Source organism: Microcaecilia unicolor, chromosome 1, assembly GCF_901765095.1.
Source record: "Microcaecilia unicolor chromosome 1, aMicUni1.1, whole genome shotgun sequence".
Lineage (NCBI taxonomy): Eukaryota > Metazoa > Chordata > Amphibia > Gymnophiona > Siphonopidae > Microcaecilia > Microcaecilia unicolor.
Genome location: NC_044031.1, coordinates 12,797,544 through 12,814,303, shown reverse-complemented (window position 1 = coordinate 12,814,303; position 16,760 = coordinate 12,797,544). Strand labels below are relative to the sequence as shown.

At 43.7% G+C, this 16,760-nt stretch overlaps 1 long non-coding RNA gene across 1 annotated transcript; it reads left to right on the top strand.

Moving 5' to 3' along the window:
- The first annotated feature begins 553 nt into the window (after positions 1–553).
- Positions 554–13,305, top strand: LOC115460016. Its single transcript, XR_003940357.1, has 3 exons — positions 554–594; positions 3,495–3,568; positions 12,441–13,305. It is a non-coding gene; the product is annotated as an uncharacterized LOC115460016 (long non-coding RNA).
- The last annotated feature ends 3,455 nt before the right edge of the window (positions 13,306–16,760 follow it).

The following is a 16,760-nucleotide window of genomic DNA, read 5'->3' as shown; positions in this document are numbered from 1 at the left end:
CAAGCATTTTATGGGTTTTTAATTTAATCTTTGCACTTCTACACGACCTTATAGAATCGCAATAACAAGTCTTATGCACGGAAGTTGCAGGTTTTTCCAGCAATTACACACATAGGGCATTTGTGACCGTTGAGGCCTAATTACAGTATTATTCTGTGCTAGTAAATCTCACTGTTTGGGATGGGCCACTCTTGGCATCTCTGCTGCTAATCTTGGATCAACCATGGAGAATTTCTAGTTCTGCTCATCTATCTCATGTATACCTCAGGGCAAATGGACGATGTGACTTACATACATATCCTTCCTTCACTTAATCGCAAACAAGCATCACTGTGTCCTTTTCTCAAAGAAAGGCATAATCAGGTGTATGATACTGAAATCTGCACAAGGTTTGTTACCTGGACAGTTCCCAAGATCTCATAGATGAGAGTACGAGGTGAGCTGTCAGCTGAAATCCTGGCCAGAGAGGGAGGGATACTCACACTATGTATGTGACTCTGAGTACAGAGTTCTCTACCTATACTCCTTTGCGCATTGTAGCCATGAAGGTCGAAGTTGCCTTCCTGGTGGTGGCTCTGAGCTGCTGCTATCATGGTAAGTAACCTTTAAATGATTACAGAAAGCTCCATATTTACTAAACTCTGAAGATTCACAGCTCCTTCACTCCTCTGAAGATCAAGTCAGAACCTTCTCAGCTTCACATTTTATTCCGTGTATTAAAGTCAGCACAGAGATAGATAACCTTTCCAAATCTAAATTACATCCGCAATTTACCACAACACGTGTAAAAGTGTGTTACACATTATCAAAGCTGATTCTGGAAGCCTATTATATAAATGGAGGTCTCTATCCAGCTTATTTTCGAAAGTGATCGCCGGCCATCTTCCGAAACAAATCGGGAGATGGCCGGCGATCTCCTGAACCCGGCCAAATCGATATAATCGAAAGCCGATTTTGGCCAGCACCAAATGCTTTCCGTCACGGAGCCTGCGAAACATCAAGGGCACGTGTCGGTAGGGTAGTGAAGGCAGGAAGGGGGCGGGACGGGGGCCTGCTCACGAGATGGCTGGCTTCGCCCGATAATGAAAAAAAAAAGCCAGGCTTGACGAGCATTTCGTAGGCTTTACTTGGTCCCTTTTTTTCACAACCAAGCATCAAAAAGGAGCCCCAACTGACCAGATGACCACCGGAAGGAATCGGGGACCACCTCCCCTTACTCCCCCAGTGGTCACCAACCCCCTCCCACCCAAAACAAAAATTAAAACACATTTTTTTCTGGCCTCTATACCAGCCTCAAATGTCATACCCAGCTCCCTGATAGCAGTATGCAAGTCCCTGGAGCAGTTTTTAGTGGGTGCAGTGCACTTCAGACAGGTGGACCCAGGTCCATCCCCCCCTACCTGTTAGACTTGTGGTGATAAATGGGAGCCCTCCAAAACCCACTGTACCCACATGTAAGTGCCCCCCTTCACCCCTTAGGGCTATGGTAATGGTGTATAGTTGTGGGGAGTGGGTTTTGGGGGGGGGGATTTGAGGGGCTAAACAATGAACGGAAGGGACCTATGCACCTGGGAGCTATTTTTATTTTTTAATTTTTAGAAGTGCCCTCCAGGGTGCCCGGTTGGTGTCCTGGCATGTGAGGAGCGCCAGTGCACTACAAATGCTGGCTCCTCCCACGACCAAATGCCTTGGATTTGGCTGGGTTGAGATCGCCGGCATTATTTTCCATTATGGCCGAAAACTGATGCCGGCCATCTCAAACCCGGCGATCTCTGACATTTGGCCGGTCCCAACCGTATTAGTGAAAAAAAAGATGGCCGGCCATCTTTTTCGAAAATATGGTTGGCTCCGCACATTACGGCGCCGGCCCCGGAGATGGCCAGCGCTGTTCGCTTATGCCCCTCCACGTTACCTTTACAAAATAGGCTTAAAATATGCACCTTTTGGGCTTTTTCCATAGATCCCTGTTACAAGATCAGACCCCAAGAGGGTAACAGTATAACAGGGCACTGGGTGCATCTTTTATATCTGTCTTATAAAGATAACATATATAGCTACATGCATACAAAAAATTACCCTAAAAGAAAGGAGAGACACATTTATACCTGCTCCAAAGGACATGCAACTGGGTGCAGGTATTTGCAACTAAGAAAATGTACATTTTATCAAACGTAGTGTAAAAAACAACTAGTGACCATCTAAACACAGAGGTGATCCAAAAACCACTTAAACCCCTTATAATTAAACACAATATCAACTTTCATCTGCAAACAAAAAATGTTATCATAAACTTTAAAGCAAATACACAGAATGTTAAAGGGGTCTTATTTCAGAACTAGAGGCCAAATGAAACCTGAATTCTCATTTTTGACCAAATCCAAACCAGCAGCCAAATTTTCCTGATTGGTTTCGGCCGAAAATGAAAACGGCACCTCCACCGCCTGCAGAGACTGGGTCCGAACAGGCCAGGCCACCCACCCACCCCTCCTAGCCTCCCCCACTGGAAGAAAGCGAGTGCTGCTGAGTCACACCCTCCCCCACCACTCGAAGGCCCTGCCCTGATGGTCTAGTGGTCTCTTTGGGGCAAGAACTATAACAGTCACTGCTGCCCATGCTGGTTCCTCCATAAAAATGGCTGCCCAGAGTTCCTGCCTGAGACTGTCACCAGGACAGTTAAAGGTAGGCCTGCGGTGGGCCTTTCAGTAGTTGTGGTGGGGTGGGGCTGGATCAATGGGTCCCGCTCGTCTGTGGGAGGACAGGGTGTTGGGACCTGGTCTCTGCAGGGTGGAGTAGGTAGTGGCGGAGGCAACCCACTTGCATTTTCGACCTAAACTCCAGCTTGGATTTCAGGCCGGTTTCGGTGCCAAAAGCAAAACTGAAATTCAGTCAACCTCTATTCAAGACGCTTTTGATAACAAAAGTGTCAAAAGCGTTGTTTCATATTTTACCCCCTTAAATCAGTTATTCTTGAAAAAAAAATCAACAAAAAGAAAATATAATACAAATAAAGTCTTTCCAATGTAAATCGTGCACTTATCTGAGCTCAGTCAGCTGATCCCGATTCTAGCATTTCAGTATAAAAATGCTTTTGTCAAGGGACAAGCCCAGCTTCCTGCAGAATTATTCATTCAACAGCACTGAATATCAGCGCTCCTCAAATAACTCCCGGCTCCGTCTCTAACCAGACAGTGCCACGTAGTCTCTGGTGATATTCCAGCAACACTCTCCAGTTCAGTGCCTCCGAATATCAGCGCTGGACCCAGTCTGTGTGATTTTACAGGGTCGGAGCCCTCCTCATGCTGAATATCGACCCCTATGTCTTTTGAACTGGCTTTCAGTATATGTTCTGAATATGTTTGGTTTGTGTGTCTAAATCATTTATTTCTTTTCTGTAAGCCACTTGGAAGGTAGACAGGCGGCATATAAATGTTTTTTTTAAGTATTTAAATATTAATCCATTAATTGACGGTTTATTTTACCTCTTTATCATCTAGTTACCAATGCACAACCTGTCCGTGGAGAGGATAGAGCTGGAGCTACTCAAGATTCTCCTTCATTGGTTGTAGATGTAAGTGAATAGGGGAGCAGAGGAGGAGTTTAATGGTTGGAGCAGTGGTCTGGGAACCAGAAAGTCCAGGTTCAAATCCCATGGCAGCTCCTAATCCAGACACCTGGGATGTACCCAAGTGGTTTGTAAAAAAAATGTTTTGCTAACATAGGGTTAATCATTCTTACTATTTCTAAATTAAATGTAGATTCTTAGGCCTCTCTGAACTGTAGATTCTGTGACCTTGTGTACATGAGTTATAGAATGGGATGTGCCTAGATAACTTGTTTGAGAACCAGACAAGCTGACTCCCAGTAGTCTGGAAATGTAACATGTTAGAAAATATGAAAGTGTTGATAGACACACAGGCAACAAGCTTTCATTGTATTCCTGCACATAGAAAATGTATAAGAGACACAGGGAGGGTTTTTAGAGTCAGACAATCTTTGAACTATGGTTGGATATTGTCTCTTGCTTGCTTGCAAGCAATCAATAAACCTGTTTGTGATTATACCTGCTTGATCCTTTGGGGATTCGTGAGTATAATTGGTTAAATTCTTTTAACAGTTTGGGGGCTCTGGCCGGGAACCAATATCTCTTTCCTTGTGTCAGGTTCGGAGCTGTGTGCACTTGGATTTTGAATAAATCCTTTTAAATCAAAGTCCCCCGGGCTAAAGATTGCCTGTCAATAGGGGCCAGATCTTCTGACACTTCGAAGAGTGATGGTTTTTTGTGCTTATCACTAATCTCATGGGACCAACTTAGGTACTGTGATGTCTTGTTTGTCTTTTGAATTAGTGTGTCTTTTAAATTGGTAACTGAAATTTGGAGCGAGGACTCCTGTCCTATAGTTTAAGGGAAGTCCACGGTCTGGGACCCGCTCGCTGAGGAGCGCGGACTCCCTTTGTCTGAGACTGCTAGAGAAGTCCACGGTCTGGGACCCACTCGATGAAGAGTGCGGGCTCTTGTTATTGCTATCTCAGACTGCTATAGAGTGAAAAAGAAGTCCGTGGTCTGGGACCCGCTCAAAGGCCTTAGTGTGCACAATAAACCATGGGAAATTTGTGTTGTAAGATAGGGTGTTGTTCGTGTCTTTGTTGTTGTTTTACAAGACCCTCGAGGCAAGGGATTCTCTGTGGAGATCCTAAGTTTATGCATAAACGTAATCCAGATACTGTGTGTATTTAAAGAAATGGAAAAAGAAGTTTGGATTTGATGGGAAATTAACTGTTGCATCATGTTACTACTACTACTACTTGACATGTCTAAAGCGCTACTAGGGTTACGCAGCGCTGTACAATTTAACATAGAAGGAGAGTCCCTGCTCCAGTGGCGTAGCCAGACTGCCAATTTTGGATGGGCCTGAACCCAAAGTGGGTGGGCACAAAATTTTCTCTCTACCCCCCTCCCCCAACAAAATGTAGTCACGCTAATCAGATGCATTTGTCACACAGGGTAAAGTGCTGCTTTTCAGTGCATCAGATTTCAGAAAATTTATTTAATAGCCTAACACCCTTTTCAATGAGCTTTCAGAGGCCAAAACCTCCTGCCTCAGGTCAGTATAATGCTGTTACGGTATCCTCGCCTGACCTAAGGAAGGAAGTATTGGTCTCTGAAACTTCATTAACACAGGTACCATATTACTTTATCCTAAATTAAAAATAAAATTATTTTCTTTACCTTTCTTGTATGGCCATTCACTTTTTCTCATTGTGTCGCTCCCAGTCTCTAGATTCTGCTTTCCTTCGTTTTCACTTAACTCTTCTGCCACGGTTTCCTGGCCATTTCTCATTTTTCTCTCCTTTTTCTTTGCGTTCTTCAATATTTTTCTGCCTCTCTCTCTGTCCTGATTTAATTCATTCTTACTATCCATTCTTTAATTTCCTTCATCTACTTATGGCTTTTCATCTTTTTCTCACCCTTGTTCTCCCCATGCCCCTTCCTCTTATTCTCCAGTCTTTCACTACTCTCCTTTTCCATCCAGCAGCTCTCTTCTTTCTCTCCCCATCCTTCCAGTCTCCCCTCTCTCTCCCCATCCTTCCAGTAGTCTCCCCTCTTTCTTTCTGCAGCCTTCCGTCCAGTGTCACCTCTTTCTCCCTACCCTTCCATCCAGCGTCTTCCCTCTTTCTCTCCACATCCTTCCATCCATCTATCCTCTCTCCTGATCCTTCCATCTAATGTCTCTCTCCCTCTTTCTAACCAGTGTCTCTGTATCACTCTACCCTTTTCTGTTCAGTGTCCCTTCTCTCTCCACATCCTTCCAGTCTCTCACCTTTCTCTGCATCCTTCCAGTCTCTCCCCTTTCTCTCCCCATCCTTCCATCCAGAGTCTCTCTCCCCATCCATCCGTTTTCCCTCTTTCTCTCCCCATCCTTCCATCTGTTTTCTATCTTTTCTCCCCATCCTTCCATGTTTTCCCTCTTTCTCCCCATCCTTCCATGTTTTCCCTCATTCTCAGCCATCCTTCCATCTGTTTTCCCTCTTTTCTCCCCATCCTTCCAAGTTTTCCCTCTTTCTCCCCATCCTTCCATGTTTCCCTCTTTCTCCCCATCCTTCCATGTTTTCCCTCATTCTCTGCCATCCTTCCATCTGTTTTCCCTCTTTTCTCCCCATCCTTCCATGTTTTCCCTCTTTTCTCCCCATCCTTCCATGTTTTCCCTCTTTCTCCCCATCCTTCCATGTTTTCCCTCATTCTCTGCCATCCTTCCATCTGTTTTCCCTCTTTTCTCCCCATCCTTCCATGTTTTCCCTCTTTCTCCCCATCCTTCCATGTTTTCCCTCATTCTCTGCCATCCTTCCATCTGTTTTCCCTCTTTTCTCCCCATCCTTCCATGTTTTCCCTCTTTTCTCCCCATCCTTCCATGTTTCCCCTCTTTCTCCACATCCTTCCATGTTTTCCCTCATTCTCTGCCATCCTTCCATCTGTTTTCCCTCTTTTCTCCCCATCCTTCCATGTTTCCCCTCTTTCTCCCCATCCTTCCATGTTTTCCCTCATTCTCTGCCATCCTTCCATCTGTTTTCCCTCTTTTCTCCCCATCCTTCCATGTTTTCCCTCTTTCTCCCCATTCTTCCATGTTTTCCCTCATTCTCTGCCATCCTTCCATCTGTTTTCCCTCTTTTCTCCCCATCCTTCCATGTTTTCCCTCTTTCTCCCCATCCTTCCATGTTTTCCCTCTTTTCTTCGACGAGGCCCGCCCTGCATGCCAGCGCCAGCTCCCATTGCCGGCCACTGCTGCTTTTCCTGTTGAGCAGCAGGGCCGGCGCTACAAAAAGAAGAAGCGCTAACGGCGCTAAGGACCGTAGGACGAGAAATGTTTAAAAAAAAAAAAAAGCGCGGCACCGGCAGGCACTGTCTCGGCAGCCTTGAGGCATTGGCTGCTGAGGCATTGGCTGCTGGCTCGCAGGCTCCTCCCGCAGACAGGAGTAGCCTGCGAGCCAGCAACCAATGCCTCAGCAGCCAATGCCTCAAGGCTGCCGAGACAGTGCCTGCCGGTGCCGCGCTTTTTTTTTTTTTAAACATTTCTCGTGCTTAGCGCCGTTAGCGCTTCTTCTTTTTGTAGCGCCGGCCCTGCTGCTCAACAGGAAAAGCAGCAGTGGCTGGCAATGGGTGCTGGGGCTGGCGCTGGGCGGGCCTGGGCTGAAATTGGGTGGGCCTGGGCCCACCCAGGCCCACCCGTAGCTACGCCCCTGCCCTGCTCAAAGGAGCTTACAATCTAAAGGACAAATGTACAGTCAGTCAAATAGGGGCAGTCTAGATTTCCTGAAAGGTATAAAGGTTAGGTGCCGAAAGCAACATTGAAGCAAGGATTTGAAGATGGGTAGGGAGGGGGCTTGGCGTAAGGGCTCAGGAAGTTTATGTTAGAAGTTATTACCAGATATAAGAAATTATGAGATCACTAACCCGATAAGCCTAAGACTGTTTCCTACAATCTTAAAAGGGAAACAAATAATCAATTGAAGACGTCATTTTTCTTTTTTTTTTTTTTTTACAACAGAAGAGCTATATATTCTATAGCAAACAGTGCACTGTGCTTGACTTTTTAATCATTTTTACTTTTGTTTACCACTGTCCCTGCTTTATCAAAAGCTTTGTATATGCAGCACCTGAATTTCATTGCTGGAGATAATGTTGTTTATTTTTCTTGAATCTGTTTGTTAAAAAAGGTATGTCACTTATTCCTATGATGTTGACAATTCATGCTCTTCTTTAATTCTTATCGGTATAGTATTACTAAGTTTAAATACTTTGCATTCCATAATTAGAGGTTCTTTTCCTTCAGAGAGACAGGAGAAAAAGAAAAAAAAAAAACTCCCGTCAGGAATGCAGCCTTGATAGGGTTTTTTTTTCCTACAGCTGATTCTGCCACGCTATGTTGAATTTCAATTGTGTGATTTACTGAAAGGTGCATGACGGCATTTTTTTGGATTGTGTAGTTATTACAATTTTTGTATACCTTCCAGCTTATAACTGAAAAAGAAAAACGTCTATATTGCGACCCAAATCGGGAGATAGACGTTTATCTCACAAAAACGAATAAAGCGGTATAATCGAAAGCCGAATTTGGACGTTTTCAACTGCACTCCGTCGCGGATGCGGACAAAGTTGATGGGGGCGTGTCGAAGGCGTGGTGAAGGCTGAACTGGGGCGTGGTTATCGGGCGATCAGAGATGGGCGCCTTTCGCTGATAATGGAAGAAAAATATGCGTTTTTAGCGAGAATTTAGGGCACTTTTCCTGGACCCTGTTTTTCCACGAATAAGGCCCCAAAAAGTGCCCTAAATGACCAGATGACCACTGGAGGGAATCGGGGATGACCTCCCCTGACTCCCCCAGTGGTCACAAGCCCCCTCCCACCACAAAATATGCTGTTTCACAACTTTTTATTTTCACCCTCAAATGTCATACTCACCTTCCTGGCAGCAGTATGCAAGTCACTGGATCAGTTATTAGGGGGTGCAGTGGACTTCAGGCAGGTGGACCCAGGCCCATCCCCCCCCCCCCCCACATGTTACACTTGTGCTGGTAAATGGGAGCCCTCCAAACCACCCCCCAAACCCACTGTACCCACATGTAGGTGCCCCCCCTTCACCCCTTAGGGCTATAGTAATGGTGTAGACTTGTGGGCGGTGGGTTTTGAGGGGGATTTGGGGGGCTCAACACCCAAGGGAAGGGTGCTATGCACCTGGGAGCTCTTTTACCTTTTTTTTTGTTTTTGTAAAAGTGCCCCCTAGGGTGCCCGGTTGGTGTCCTGGCATGTGAGGGGGACCAGTGCACTACGAATCCTGGCCCCTCCCACGAACAAATGCCTTGGATTTATTCGTTTTTGAGCTGGGCGCTTTCATTTTCCATTATCGCTGAAAAACAAAAACACCCAGCTCACAAATTGTCGAATAAAACATGGACGTCTATTTTTTTTCGAAAATACGGTTCGGTCCGCCCCTTCACGGACCCGTTCTCGGAGATAAACGCCCATGGAGATAGACGTTTTTGTTCAATTATGCCCCTCCTTGTATATCAGGATTTTGTGCTGTCCCAGTGCCTTTCTAGGCAACTGCCTGGGTTGCCTCACTCTGTTAAATTGTTGCTTTTTCCCTTATTACATTGGATTTAAATTTGTATTCTTATAGCTCACTTTTCTGCGCTTGGGCTCAAAAGCATGTTGCATCTGCTGTAATTGTATTGTGAGTTTTATAACAAAATAGGAATTTAGGGACTTATACCATTCATATTACTGATTATGGGGAGAGTGGCAAAGTAAAAGTCCCCATTCAAACAGGGTCAGAATGATATCATGTTCATTTACCGACCATAGTCCCTAAAGGTATCCCACACCCCAAAAGTTAAATCATTGGATTTTAAAACTCGGATTTGTAACTTATGGGGTGGAAACAGAAAGAGCTCTTAGGCAAATTCTTGGCCTGATTGGTGCCTTATCGGTGGAGATTGGGCAACCCACAGATGGCAACAACAGACCACTGAAGTGTGATAACGCTGTCCTTGCCCAAGCATTATTTACTGTCTCATTGGCTTGTATTAGAACTAAAATTTATATCAAGGACCATGTCTTGCCTCCGATAACCCTCATGGTCAAGACATTTATTGAAGGAGGAATAAGAGAAGTTTTTCAGCCTGCACATGGTAAACACACTTTGTGTAATTGTATCCAATGCATAGTGGCCCATCCTCTGTGAGTAGGGTACAGTTTGAAATTGGGATACAAAAGGGTTTTGCATAGCTTGTGTACGGTTGCCTGACAGAATCAGCTCTCTATTTTTCAATCATGGGCAGTCTGTCTCCGTGTGTAATTAAGCAAAAGAGAGAGAACTTTTTCCTCTCCTCTCTTCTGGGCACGGAAACAGACATTGTGTTCCTCTGTGTGTGGGTGTGAAAAGGTCAAGTCTATGCTTTCCTTTAGGGACATATTGGCTGCCTGTGTTCCTTTGCCTTAGATTAAGTACAATAATGGTTAGTGTTTTAAGAACCTTATGCAAACCTTATGGGTCTCGCTGGCTGTGCAAATCACCGCTGCTTAAATTGCATTACACCAAATTTGTTTTCCTCCACTGCAGAGGAGGGATGCAAATTCCTAAGTTATTCATAAGACTTGCAGACTATTTCTTGCCTATTCCCTGTATCTACCTCATTAAGATTTCCTCTCTGAACACACCACCCGAACTCTCGTCCACGCTCTCATTACCTCTCGCCTGGACTACTGCAACTTACTGCTCACCGGCCTCCCACTTAGCCATCTATCCCCCCTTCAATCTGTTCAGAACTCTGCTGCACGTCTCATATTCCGCCAGAACCGATATACTCATATCACCCCTCTCCTCAGGTCACTTCACTGGCTTCCGATCAGATACCGCATTCAATTCAAGCTTCTCCTTCTTACCTACAAATGCACTCAGTCTGCTGCCCCTCACTATCTTTCTACCCTCATCTCCCCTTACGTTCCCGCCCGTAACCTCCGTTCACAGGATAAATCCCTCCTCTCAGTACCCTTCTCCACCACTGCCAACTCCAGGCTCCGCTCATTCTGCCTCGCCTCACCACCCTATGCTTGGAACAACCTTCCTGAACCCTTACGCCAAGCCCCCTCCCTGCCCGTCTTCAAGTCTTTGCTTAAAGCCCACCTCTTCAATGCTGCGTTCGGCACCTAACCCTTACCGTTCAGTGAATCCAGACTGCCCCAATTTGACTGCCCCTATCGGACCGACCGTTCACTTGTCTATTAGATTGTAAGCTCTTTGAGCAGGGACTGTCTCTCTTTGTTAAATTGTACAGCGCTGCGTAACCCTAGTAGCGCTCTAGAAATGTTAAGTAGTAGTAGTAGTAGTATACTAAATGTTTGTCTACTGAAATATCCAACATGTCTATCTATGTATGTTCTGTACCCCCAGGTAATTGAGATTCAGAGAAATAAGTTTTAGGTTTCATGTGCCTTGCCTGAAATGGGTACTTCCTGGTTGGATTTTCATTTCAGTTGCTTGCTTGTCATCAATGTATTACTACCTCATTGTGGCTATTGTCCGACAAATGGAATTTGCTGCTAACAATGTTTTTTCCTCTCTTCCTTGCCAGATGATGTCACGCTTCTTTCTTATATTGATGACTTGCTCCCTCTGCTAACCCTTGTGTGTATTACATACACACGTTTGCATGAAAAAACCCCCCAAACTTTAATTTATGTTTTCCAGGACCTCTTTCTCAAATTACGCTACCAAATTGAGCTACCCAACAACTGTTTGGCGAGCGTGAGGCTTTAAATTTTTATACCCTGTGGTATTGCATGAATATTTTCTTTTACAGCCCTGGTGCTTCTCCCTTGAAGGAGCACTTTTGTATTGTCATAAGCTTTTGCATATCTTTGCATTTTCTTGAGATATTTGTAGCAGGCAAGAGTTACTATTCTAATGTTCTCCTGTATTGGATTTGCCTTGTTTATCTTTGTGATAAAGTTTTGCACCATGTTATCAGCTGTCCCTTGACAGTGCAGTTCCTCCTAATAGGAGTTCCCAAAGTCCTGATAGCCTATTACAATGGCAACACTGGAAGGGAACAGATTCTTACAGACTTTTGTTTTGCTAACGTATGCAAAGAACCGTTTGTCTACTAAACTACTTAATGTGTTTAATTCATCATGCTTGTGATAAATATATATCTGTGTTACTTTACCTTGGGCAATTGTGACTCCAGAGATATTGCCCCCTCCAGGGTAAAGGAATTTAGCTGAATGTTCAGATTAAGAAGTTGTTAATGTACCTTGAATGAGAATGCTTTGTGCTGCTATAGAACATTTCTAGGCATCTGCCTACTTTGCTGACATCATCCTTGATCTAACTTTTCTCCATAAATCATATGTCTCATGATTTTAGCTGGACGCTTAAACCTGGTTGTCCAGAGAGGTGAGGTGTACCATGATAAAGATCTAAAATGTAAGTTTTAAATTGTAGGGAATCACATCATGAAGATGAAGGAAGAAATTTCCCAGTCATTCTGCACGGTTACTGTGATGTTTGAAGCTTGTAAAAGTTATTTACTGCCAATGTGCAAGTTGTGTAAGCAGTGTGAATAACCACATGGCAGGAGTGCATGTTTATGTGTTACGAAAGTACACTGTAAGTTAGTTAGAAGGTCTGTGGAAGTGAACATATGTAGAAGTGTTTGAACAGGACTATACTTTTTGGGATAGGCCAGAATAGCAATTCATTTTATTCTGTATTACCTATCAAAAGAAGCATGAAATTTGAGTATAGAAGTAAGCTAATGGCATTTTGTTAAGGGTTTGACCAGATATTGAGTGAATTATTATCATTTATGCCCTGAGGCCTACATAGAGGCCCTGTTCTGATTAATTGATTTATTGTTTGGAGTCATTTTTCTTGTTTTTTCAGGTTCATCAAATTGTCCTTTCACCTTAGTTGACGGGCAGGACATGACATCATTTGAACCATGATCACTGACAGCACTAGTCTTCGCTGCCATTGTGTTAGGCCTGTTGTCTCACCATTCCTGAAGCAGGCCCGACCACTGCAGTCTCCTCTGTTTTCAAGATTGTTGTCTATTACTGCAATGCATTTTTTTTTTAGAATTGTAACCTTTATATCCTCATGCCTATAAACAACTCTGTTAAGTTGCACCATTGCGGGAAGGAGATTTTGGTTGCACTCCTTTTGCTGGATAAACTGCTAAACTCTACTCCACCATTTAAACTGGTGGTCAGTATAGGAATAATGTTTTTTGTTTAATCTTAAAATACTGATACATTTTCAATTGTAATGATTTCTTTTTGCACCATCAGTCTTAACACCTCTGAAACCACTGAATGTTTCCTGTCTGATATTGTTTCTAAGAGGTTTTTTCTCACAGACAGTCCAGGCTGCTCCCCAAAGGGATTTGGGAATTTCCCCTATGAAATGTTTGGACACTAAATGTTAATGAAACCAATTATATACTACCATGTCTTCTTCTTTATTTCATTTAAGGGTTACTGGCCCAAATTCCACCACTTGAATTTGCTGTTCACTGGGAGGGTGGGTACTGGTCAAGACCAAGCTACAATCCTCCTGGGGAAAAGGTCCTCCTCAAACCTTGCTGGATACCAGGATCAAGGGCCAAGTAGCCACCCCTGCCAATTAGTCACAATAGAAGGAAAGAAAACGAACAAAACTATGTGGACCCTTACTAGACACCTGGACTACAGGACCAGGGACAACCATTATAGGGTGAAGAGTTATGCTAGCCCTTGCTCTCAGTAAAATACAGGCCAATGGCTGATAATAAGAGCTAGGCTTCTTAAAATCAGAATCATCTCTGATACAAAAGAGAGCTAGCTTGTAAAAATCAGAGATCACCTTTGACACAGTTACATTTCACTGTGGCAAGTGCTGAACTGGCAAGGGTGGGGGCAATCTACTCTATCAACAATCCTGAGATTGGCACCTGCAAGACGTCATAAGCAAGAGTTGCTATGGTTACGTAGAGATAGTGCTGGGTCAGCTGCACCCCGGGTGAGAACATCCAAAGGGGGGGCTACAGGAAGGTTTGGGAACATATGAAGTCATTCTGATCAACTGATAAGGACTAGGAGCCCAGTTGAGACAGCTGGGATCCATTGAAATGAATAGGGCCAAAATTGTATATAAGCAGCAGTTTGAGGAGTATTAGTTCAGACGAGACAAGACGAGAAGAGAAGAAGAAGGAGATGAGAGGAGAAGACGAACAGAGAAGGGAGACTCCAGAAGGCTAGAGAGAGAGGACGTGCCATGATATGCGGTTCCATTATGTGAATGCTTAACCTACCTGTATTACCATTGGTAAGATTGTAATAAACTATCTTATTATATCTACTACATACTGGGTTCCTTTCTAATTACAAGAGTCCATACTGCCTGACGGTGTAAGCCTGTCATGAGCAGATTCAAGGTTGGGAAAGCTAGATATTTGGAGGGCATATGTAACTTTGCCAAGAGAGATGAGACGGGCCACTGCTTCCGCTGCTGGATTAGCAAAGGCAGATTCGGAGAAAATAAACATATTGGTAGCCAGAGGATGGATACTCCCTCTTGGGCTTCGAATCTGCCTTTGTAAATTTATTTAAAATTGCCCGAAGAGCTGTAAGTTCTAAACCCTTTTTCTCACATTTTTTTAATATCCTTATCCAGGGTCCCGAAACTGCCATTTCTTTCTGTAGCTTTTAAAGGTTTTCCCTAACAAGTGCTGTAGTTCGCTATCTCAAGGACATGAGAATCTGGGAAGCTTGCCCACTTTAGCTGCCTTATCAGTCCAGCACTGCTTCGGCAGAGGAGGCTCTACAGTTCACTTTTAAAAGCTCAGAAAGTGATTTTTTCTTCCCCCCTTTCCGTTCGTTTTTTTGTCCCTGTTCTATGCTGAAGTGGTACAAGTTAAACAGTCATTTACACAGGTATTCTTTTAAACCTCTCACTGTCTATCCTCTGTCAACTGTATTGCTCCTAAATCCGTCTAACTAACTCCCTCTCTTATCTTTTTCATATCTTTCAACTCCGGTTTCATTTCTCGAAACTGGTACAACTTTTTTTTTTCAACATATTCTCGACGGTGGACTTATGCAAGGGTCCTTCCCTTAACGCCAATGAGATTTATGATTCCCTATCTCTAGATTTTCAGTCTGCCTCCTTCGGCAGCACTTTCTGATACACAAACAGCCTTCCCCTGGCTGCGGTCCCATATTACCACCTTTAGCTGGGTTATTTTTTTTTAGTTAGCCAGTTTCCAGTTACTGGAGACTGATCCCACCCTTTGTGTAGGTTCTGGACTTCTTACAGTCTGTGGGTTGCTGCGCTTTCCCCAGTACTAATAAAGGGAGTAAGAAGCACCTTCTAACCTCTACCAAGGTACTTTTGAAGGTTTTAGACTTTGTGCAGGACAATTTTTTGAGACTGGCCATTGCACAGTACATTTTCTTTGTCTTGTTTCTGGGCAAGTGGCCAACCATACATTGTTTACTGATTCAGCCCTGCTTGTACTGTCTAAAGACACTCGCTGAAGCAGGATAGACACGCTGATTTCAAACACACTTTTTACTGTCTTCTTACAGAGCTGTGGGTTTCTCTTGAGGTCTCTCTTTATTACAGAGAGCTGTTTGGACCCTATGTCCCTTGGTGAATACCTATAGTTAGTTTTTTTAGGGTTGCCCTCATTCAGGTACTATAATTTTAGCTGACCATTACGTTTTTTTTTTTTTATAGGTTTATTTTATGTTCACCGGTCTACAGTTGGCCGAGAGGTTTTATATTGGTCAAGGTGACCAAGAGTTCCAGTTTAATACTGAGGGATATTTTTGTATTCCAGTCTAAATTGACTGAGGGTTATTCCAGTTCTAGGTGTGGAACTGAGGGTTCTTCTTTTCCCCGGTCTAGCGTGACCGAGAGTTTGTCCAGTTCAGAGTAACTGAGGGTTTGCTTCTTTTCCCCGGTCTAGCGTGACCGAGAGTTTGTCCAGTCCAAAGAGGCTGAGGGTCCAGTCCAGAGAGACTGAGGGTCCAGTTCAGAGTAACTGAGGGTTTGCTTCTTTTCCCCGGTCTAGCGTGACCGAGAGTTTGTCCAGTTCAATAAAATAAAAGCAGTGAAATTCCTGGTTCTGCTACTTTCTTCTCTTTTCCCAGGAGAAAAAAAGCTTCATTCTAGAGTTCATAAGATGTAATGTGTATATTTAATTTGTATATTTTAAGAACTTAGGTGGGTTACATCCTTTAAAATATACACAATATGATAAAAACGCAAATTATTTATTTTTTTAAAGAATTTATTAACCTCCTTGTGAGGGAGTGGGTGGCCCATGGCTGTATTCACATAGGATCACTCCCTAACTGAGACTGAGCTGCCTTAGGGTAGGTGGAGTCAGTGGTGTACCTAGGATAGTTGCCACCCGGGGCCGGTCATTTTTTAACAACCCCCTCCAAAATTCAGTACTAGGCATACCGAGAATAAAAAACACTCAGGACCTATAGAGCAATTCTACCATACCATAAGCAGTCATTTCTACGAGTCACACAAGGAAAAGGAAAGCATCTTAAACACTACAGTGAGCACTAGAACATCAATTCACCTATTGTAAAACGAAACCAGACAGAATAGTACAGATCGTCAATCCTGCACAGTCAATGCCAACCGAAAGCCATGTCTACCTTCCAAGTGGCTTACAGAAAAGAAATAAATGATTTAGACACACAAACCAAACATATTCAGAACATAAACTGAAAGCCAGTTCAAAAGACATAGGGGTCGATATTCAACATGAGGAGGGCTCCAACCCTGTAAAATCATGCAGACTGGGTCCAGCGCTGATATTCGTAGGCACTGAACTGAACTGGAGAGTGTTGCTGGAATATTAGCAGAGACTACGTGGCACTGTCCGGTTAGAGCCGGGAGTTATCTGAGGAGCGCTGATATTCAGTGCTGTTGAATGAATAATTCTGCAGGAAGCTGGGCTTGTCCCTTGACAAAAGCATTTTTATACTGAAATGCTAGAATCGGGATCAGCTGACTGAGCTCAGAGAAGTGCATGATTTACATTGGAAAGACTTTATTTGTATTATACTTTCTTTTTGTTGATTTTTTTTCAAGAATAACTGATTTAAGGGGGTAAAATATGAAACAACGCTTTTGACACTTTTGTTATCAAAAGCGTCTTGAATAGAGGTTGACTGAATTTCAGTTTGCCTTTTGGCACCG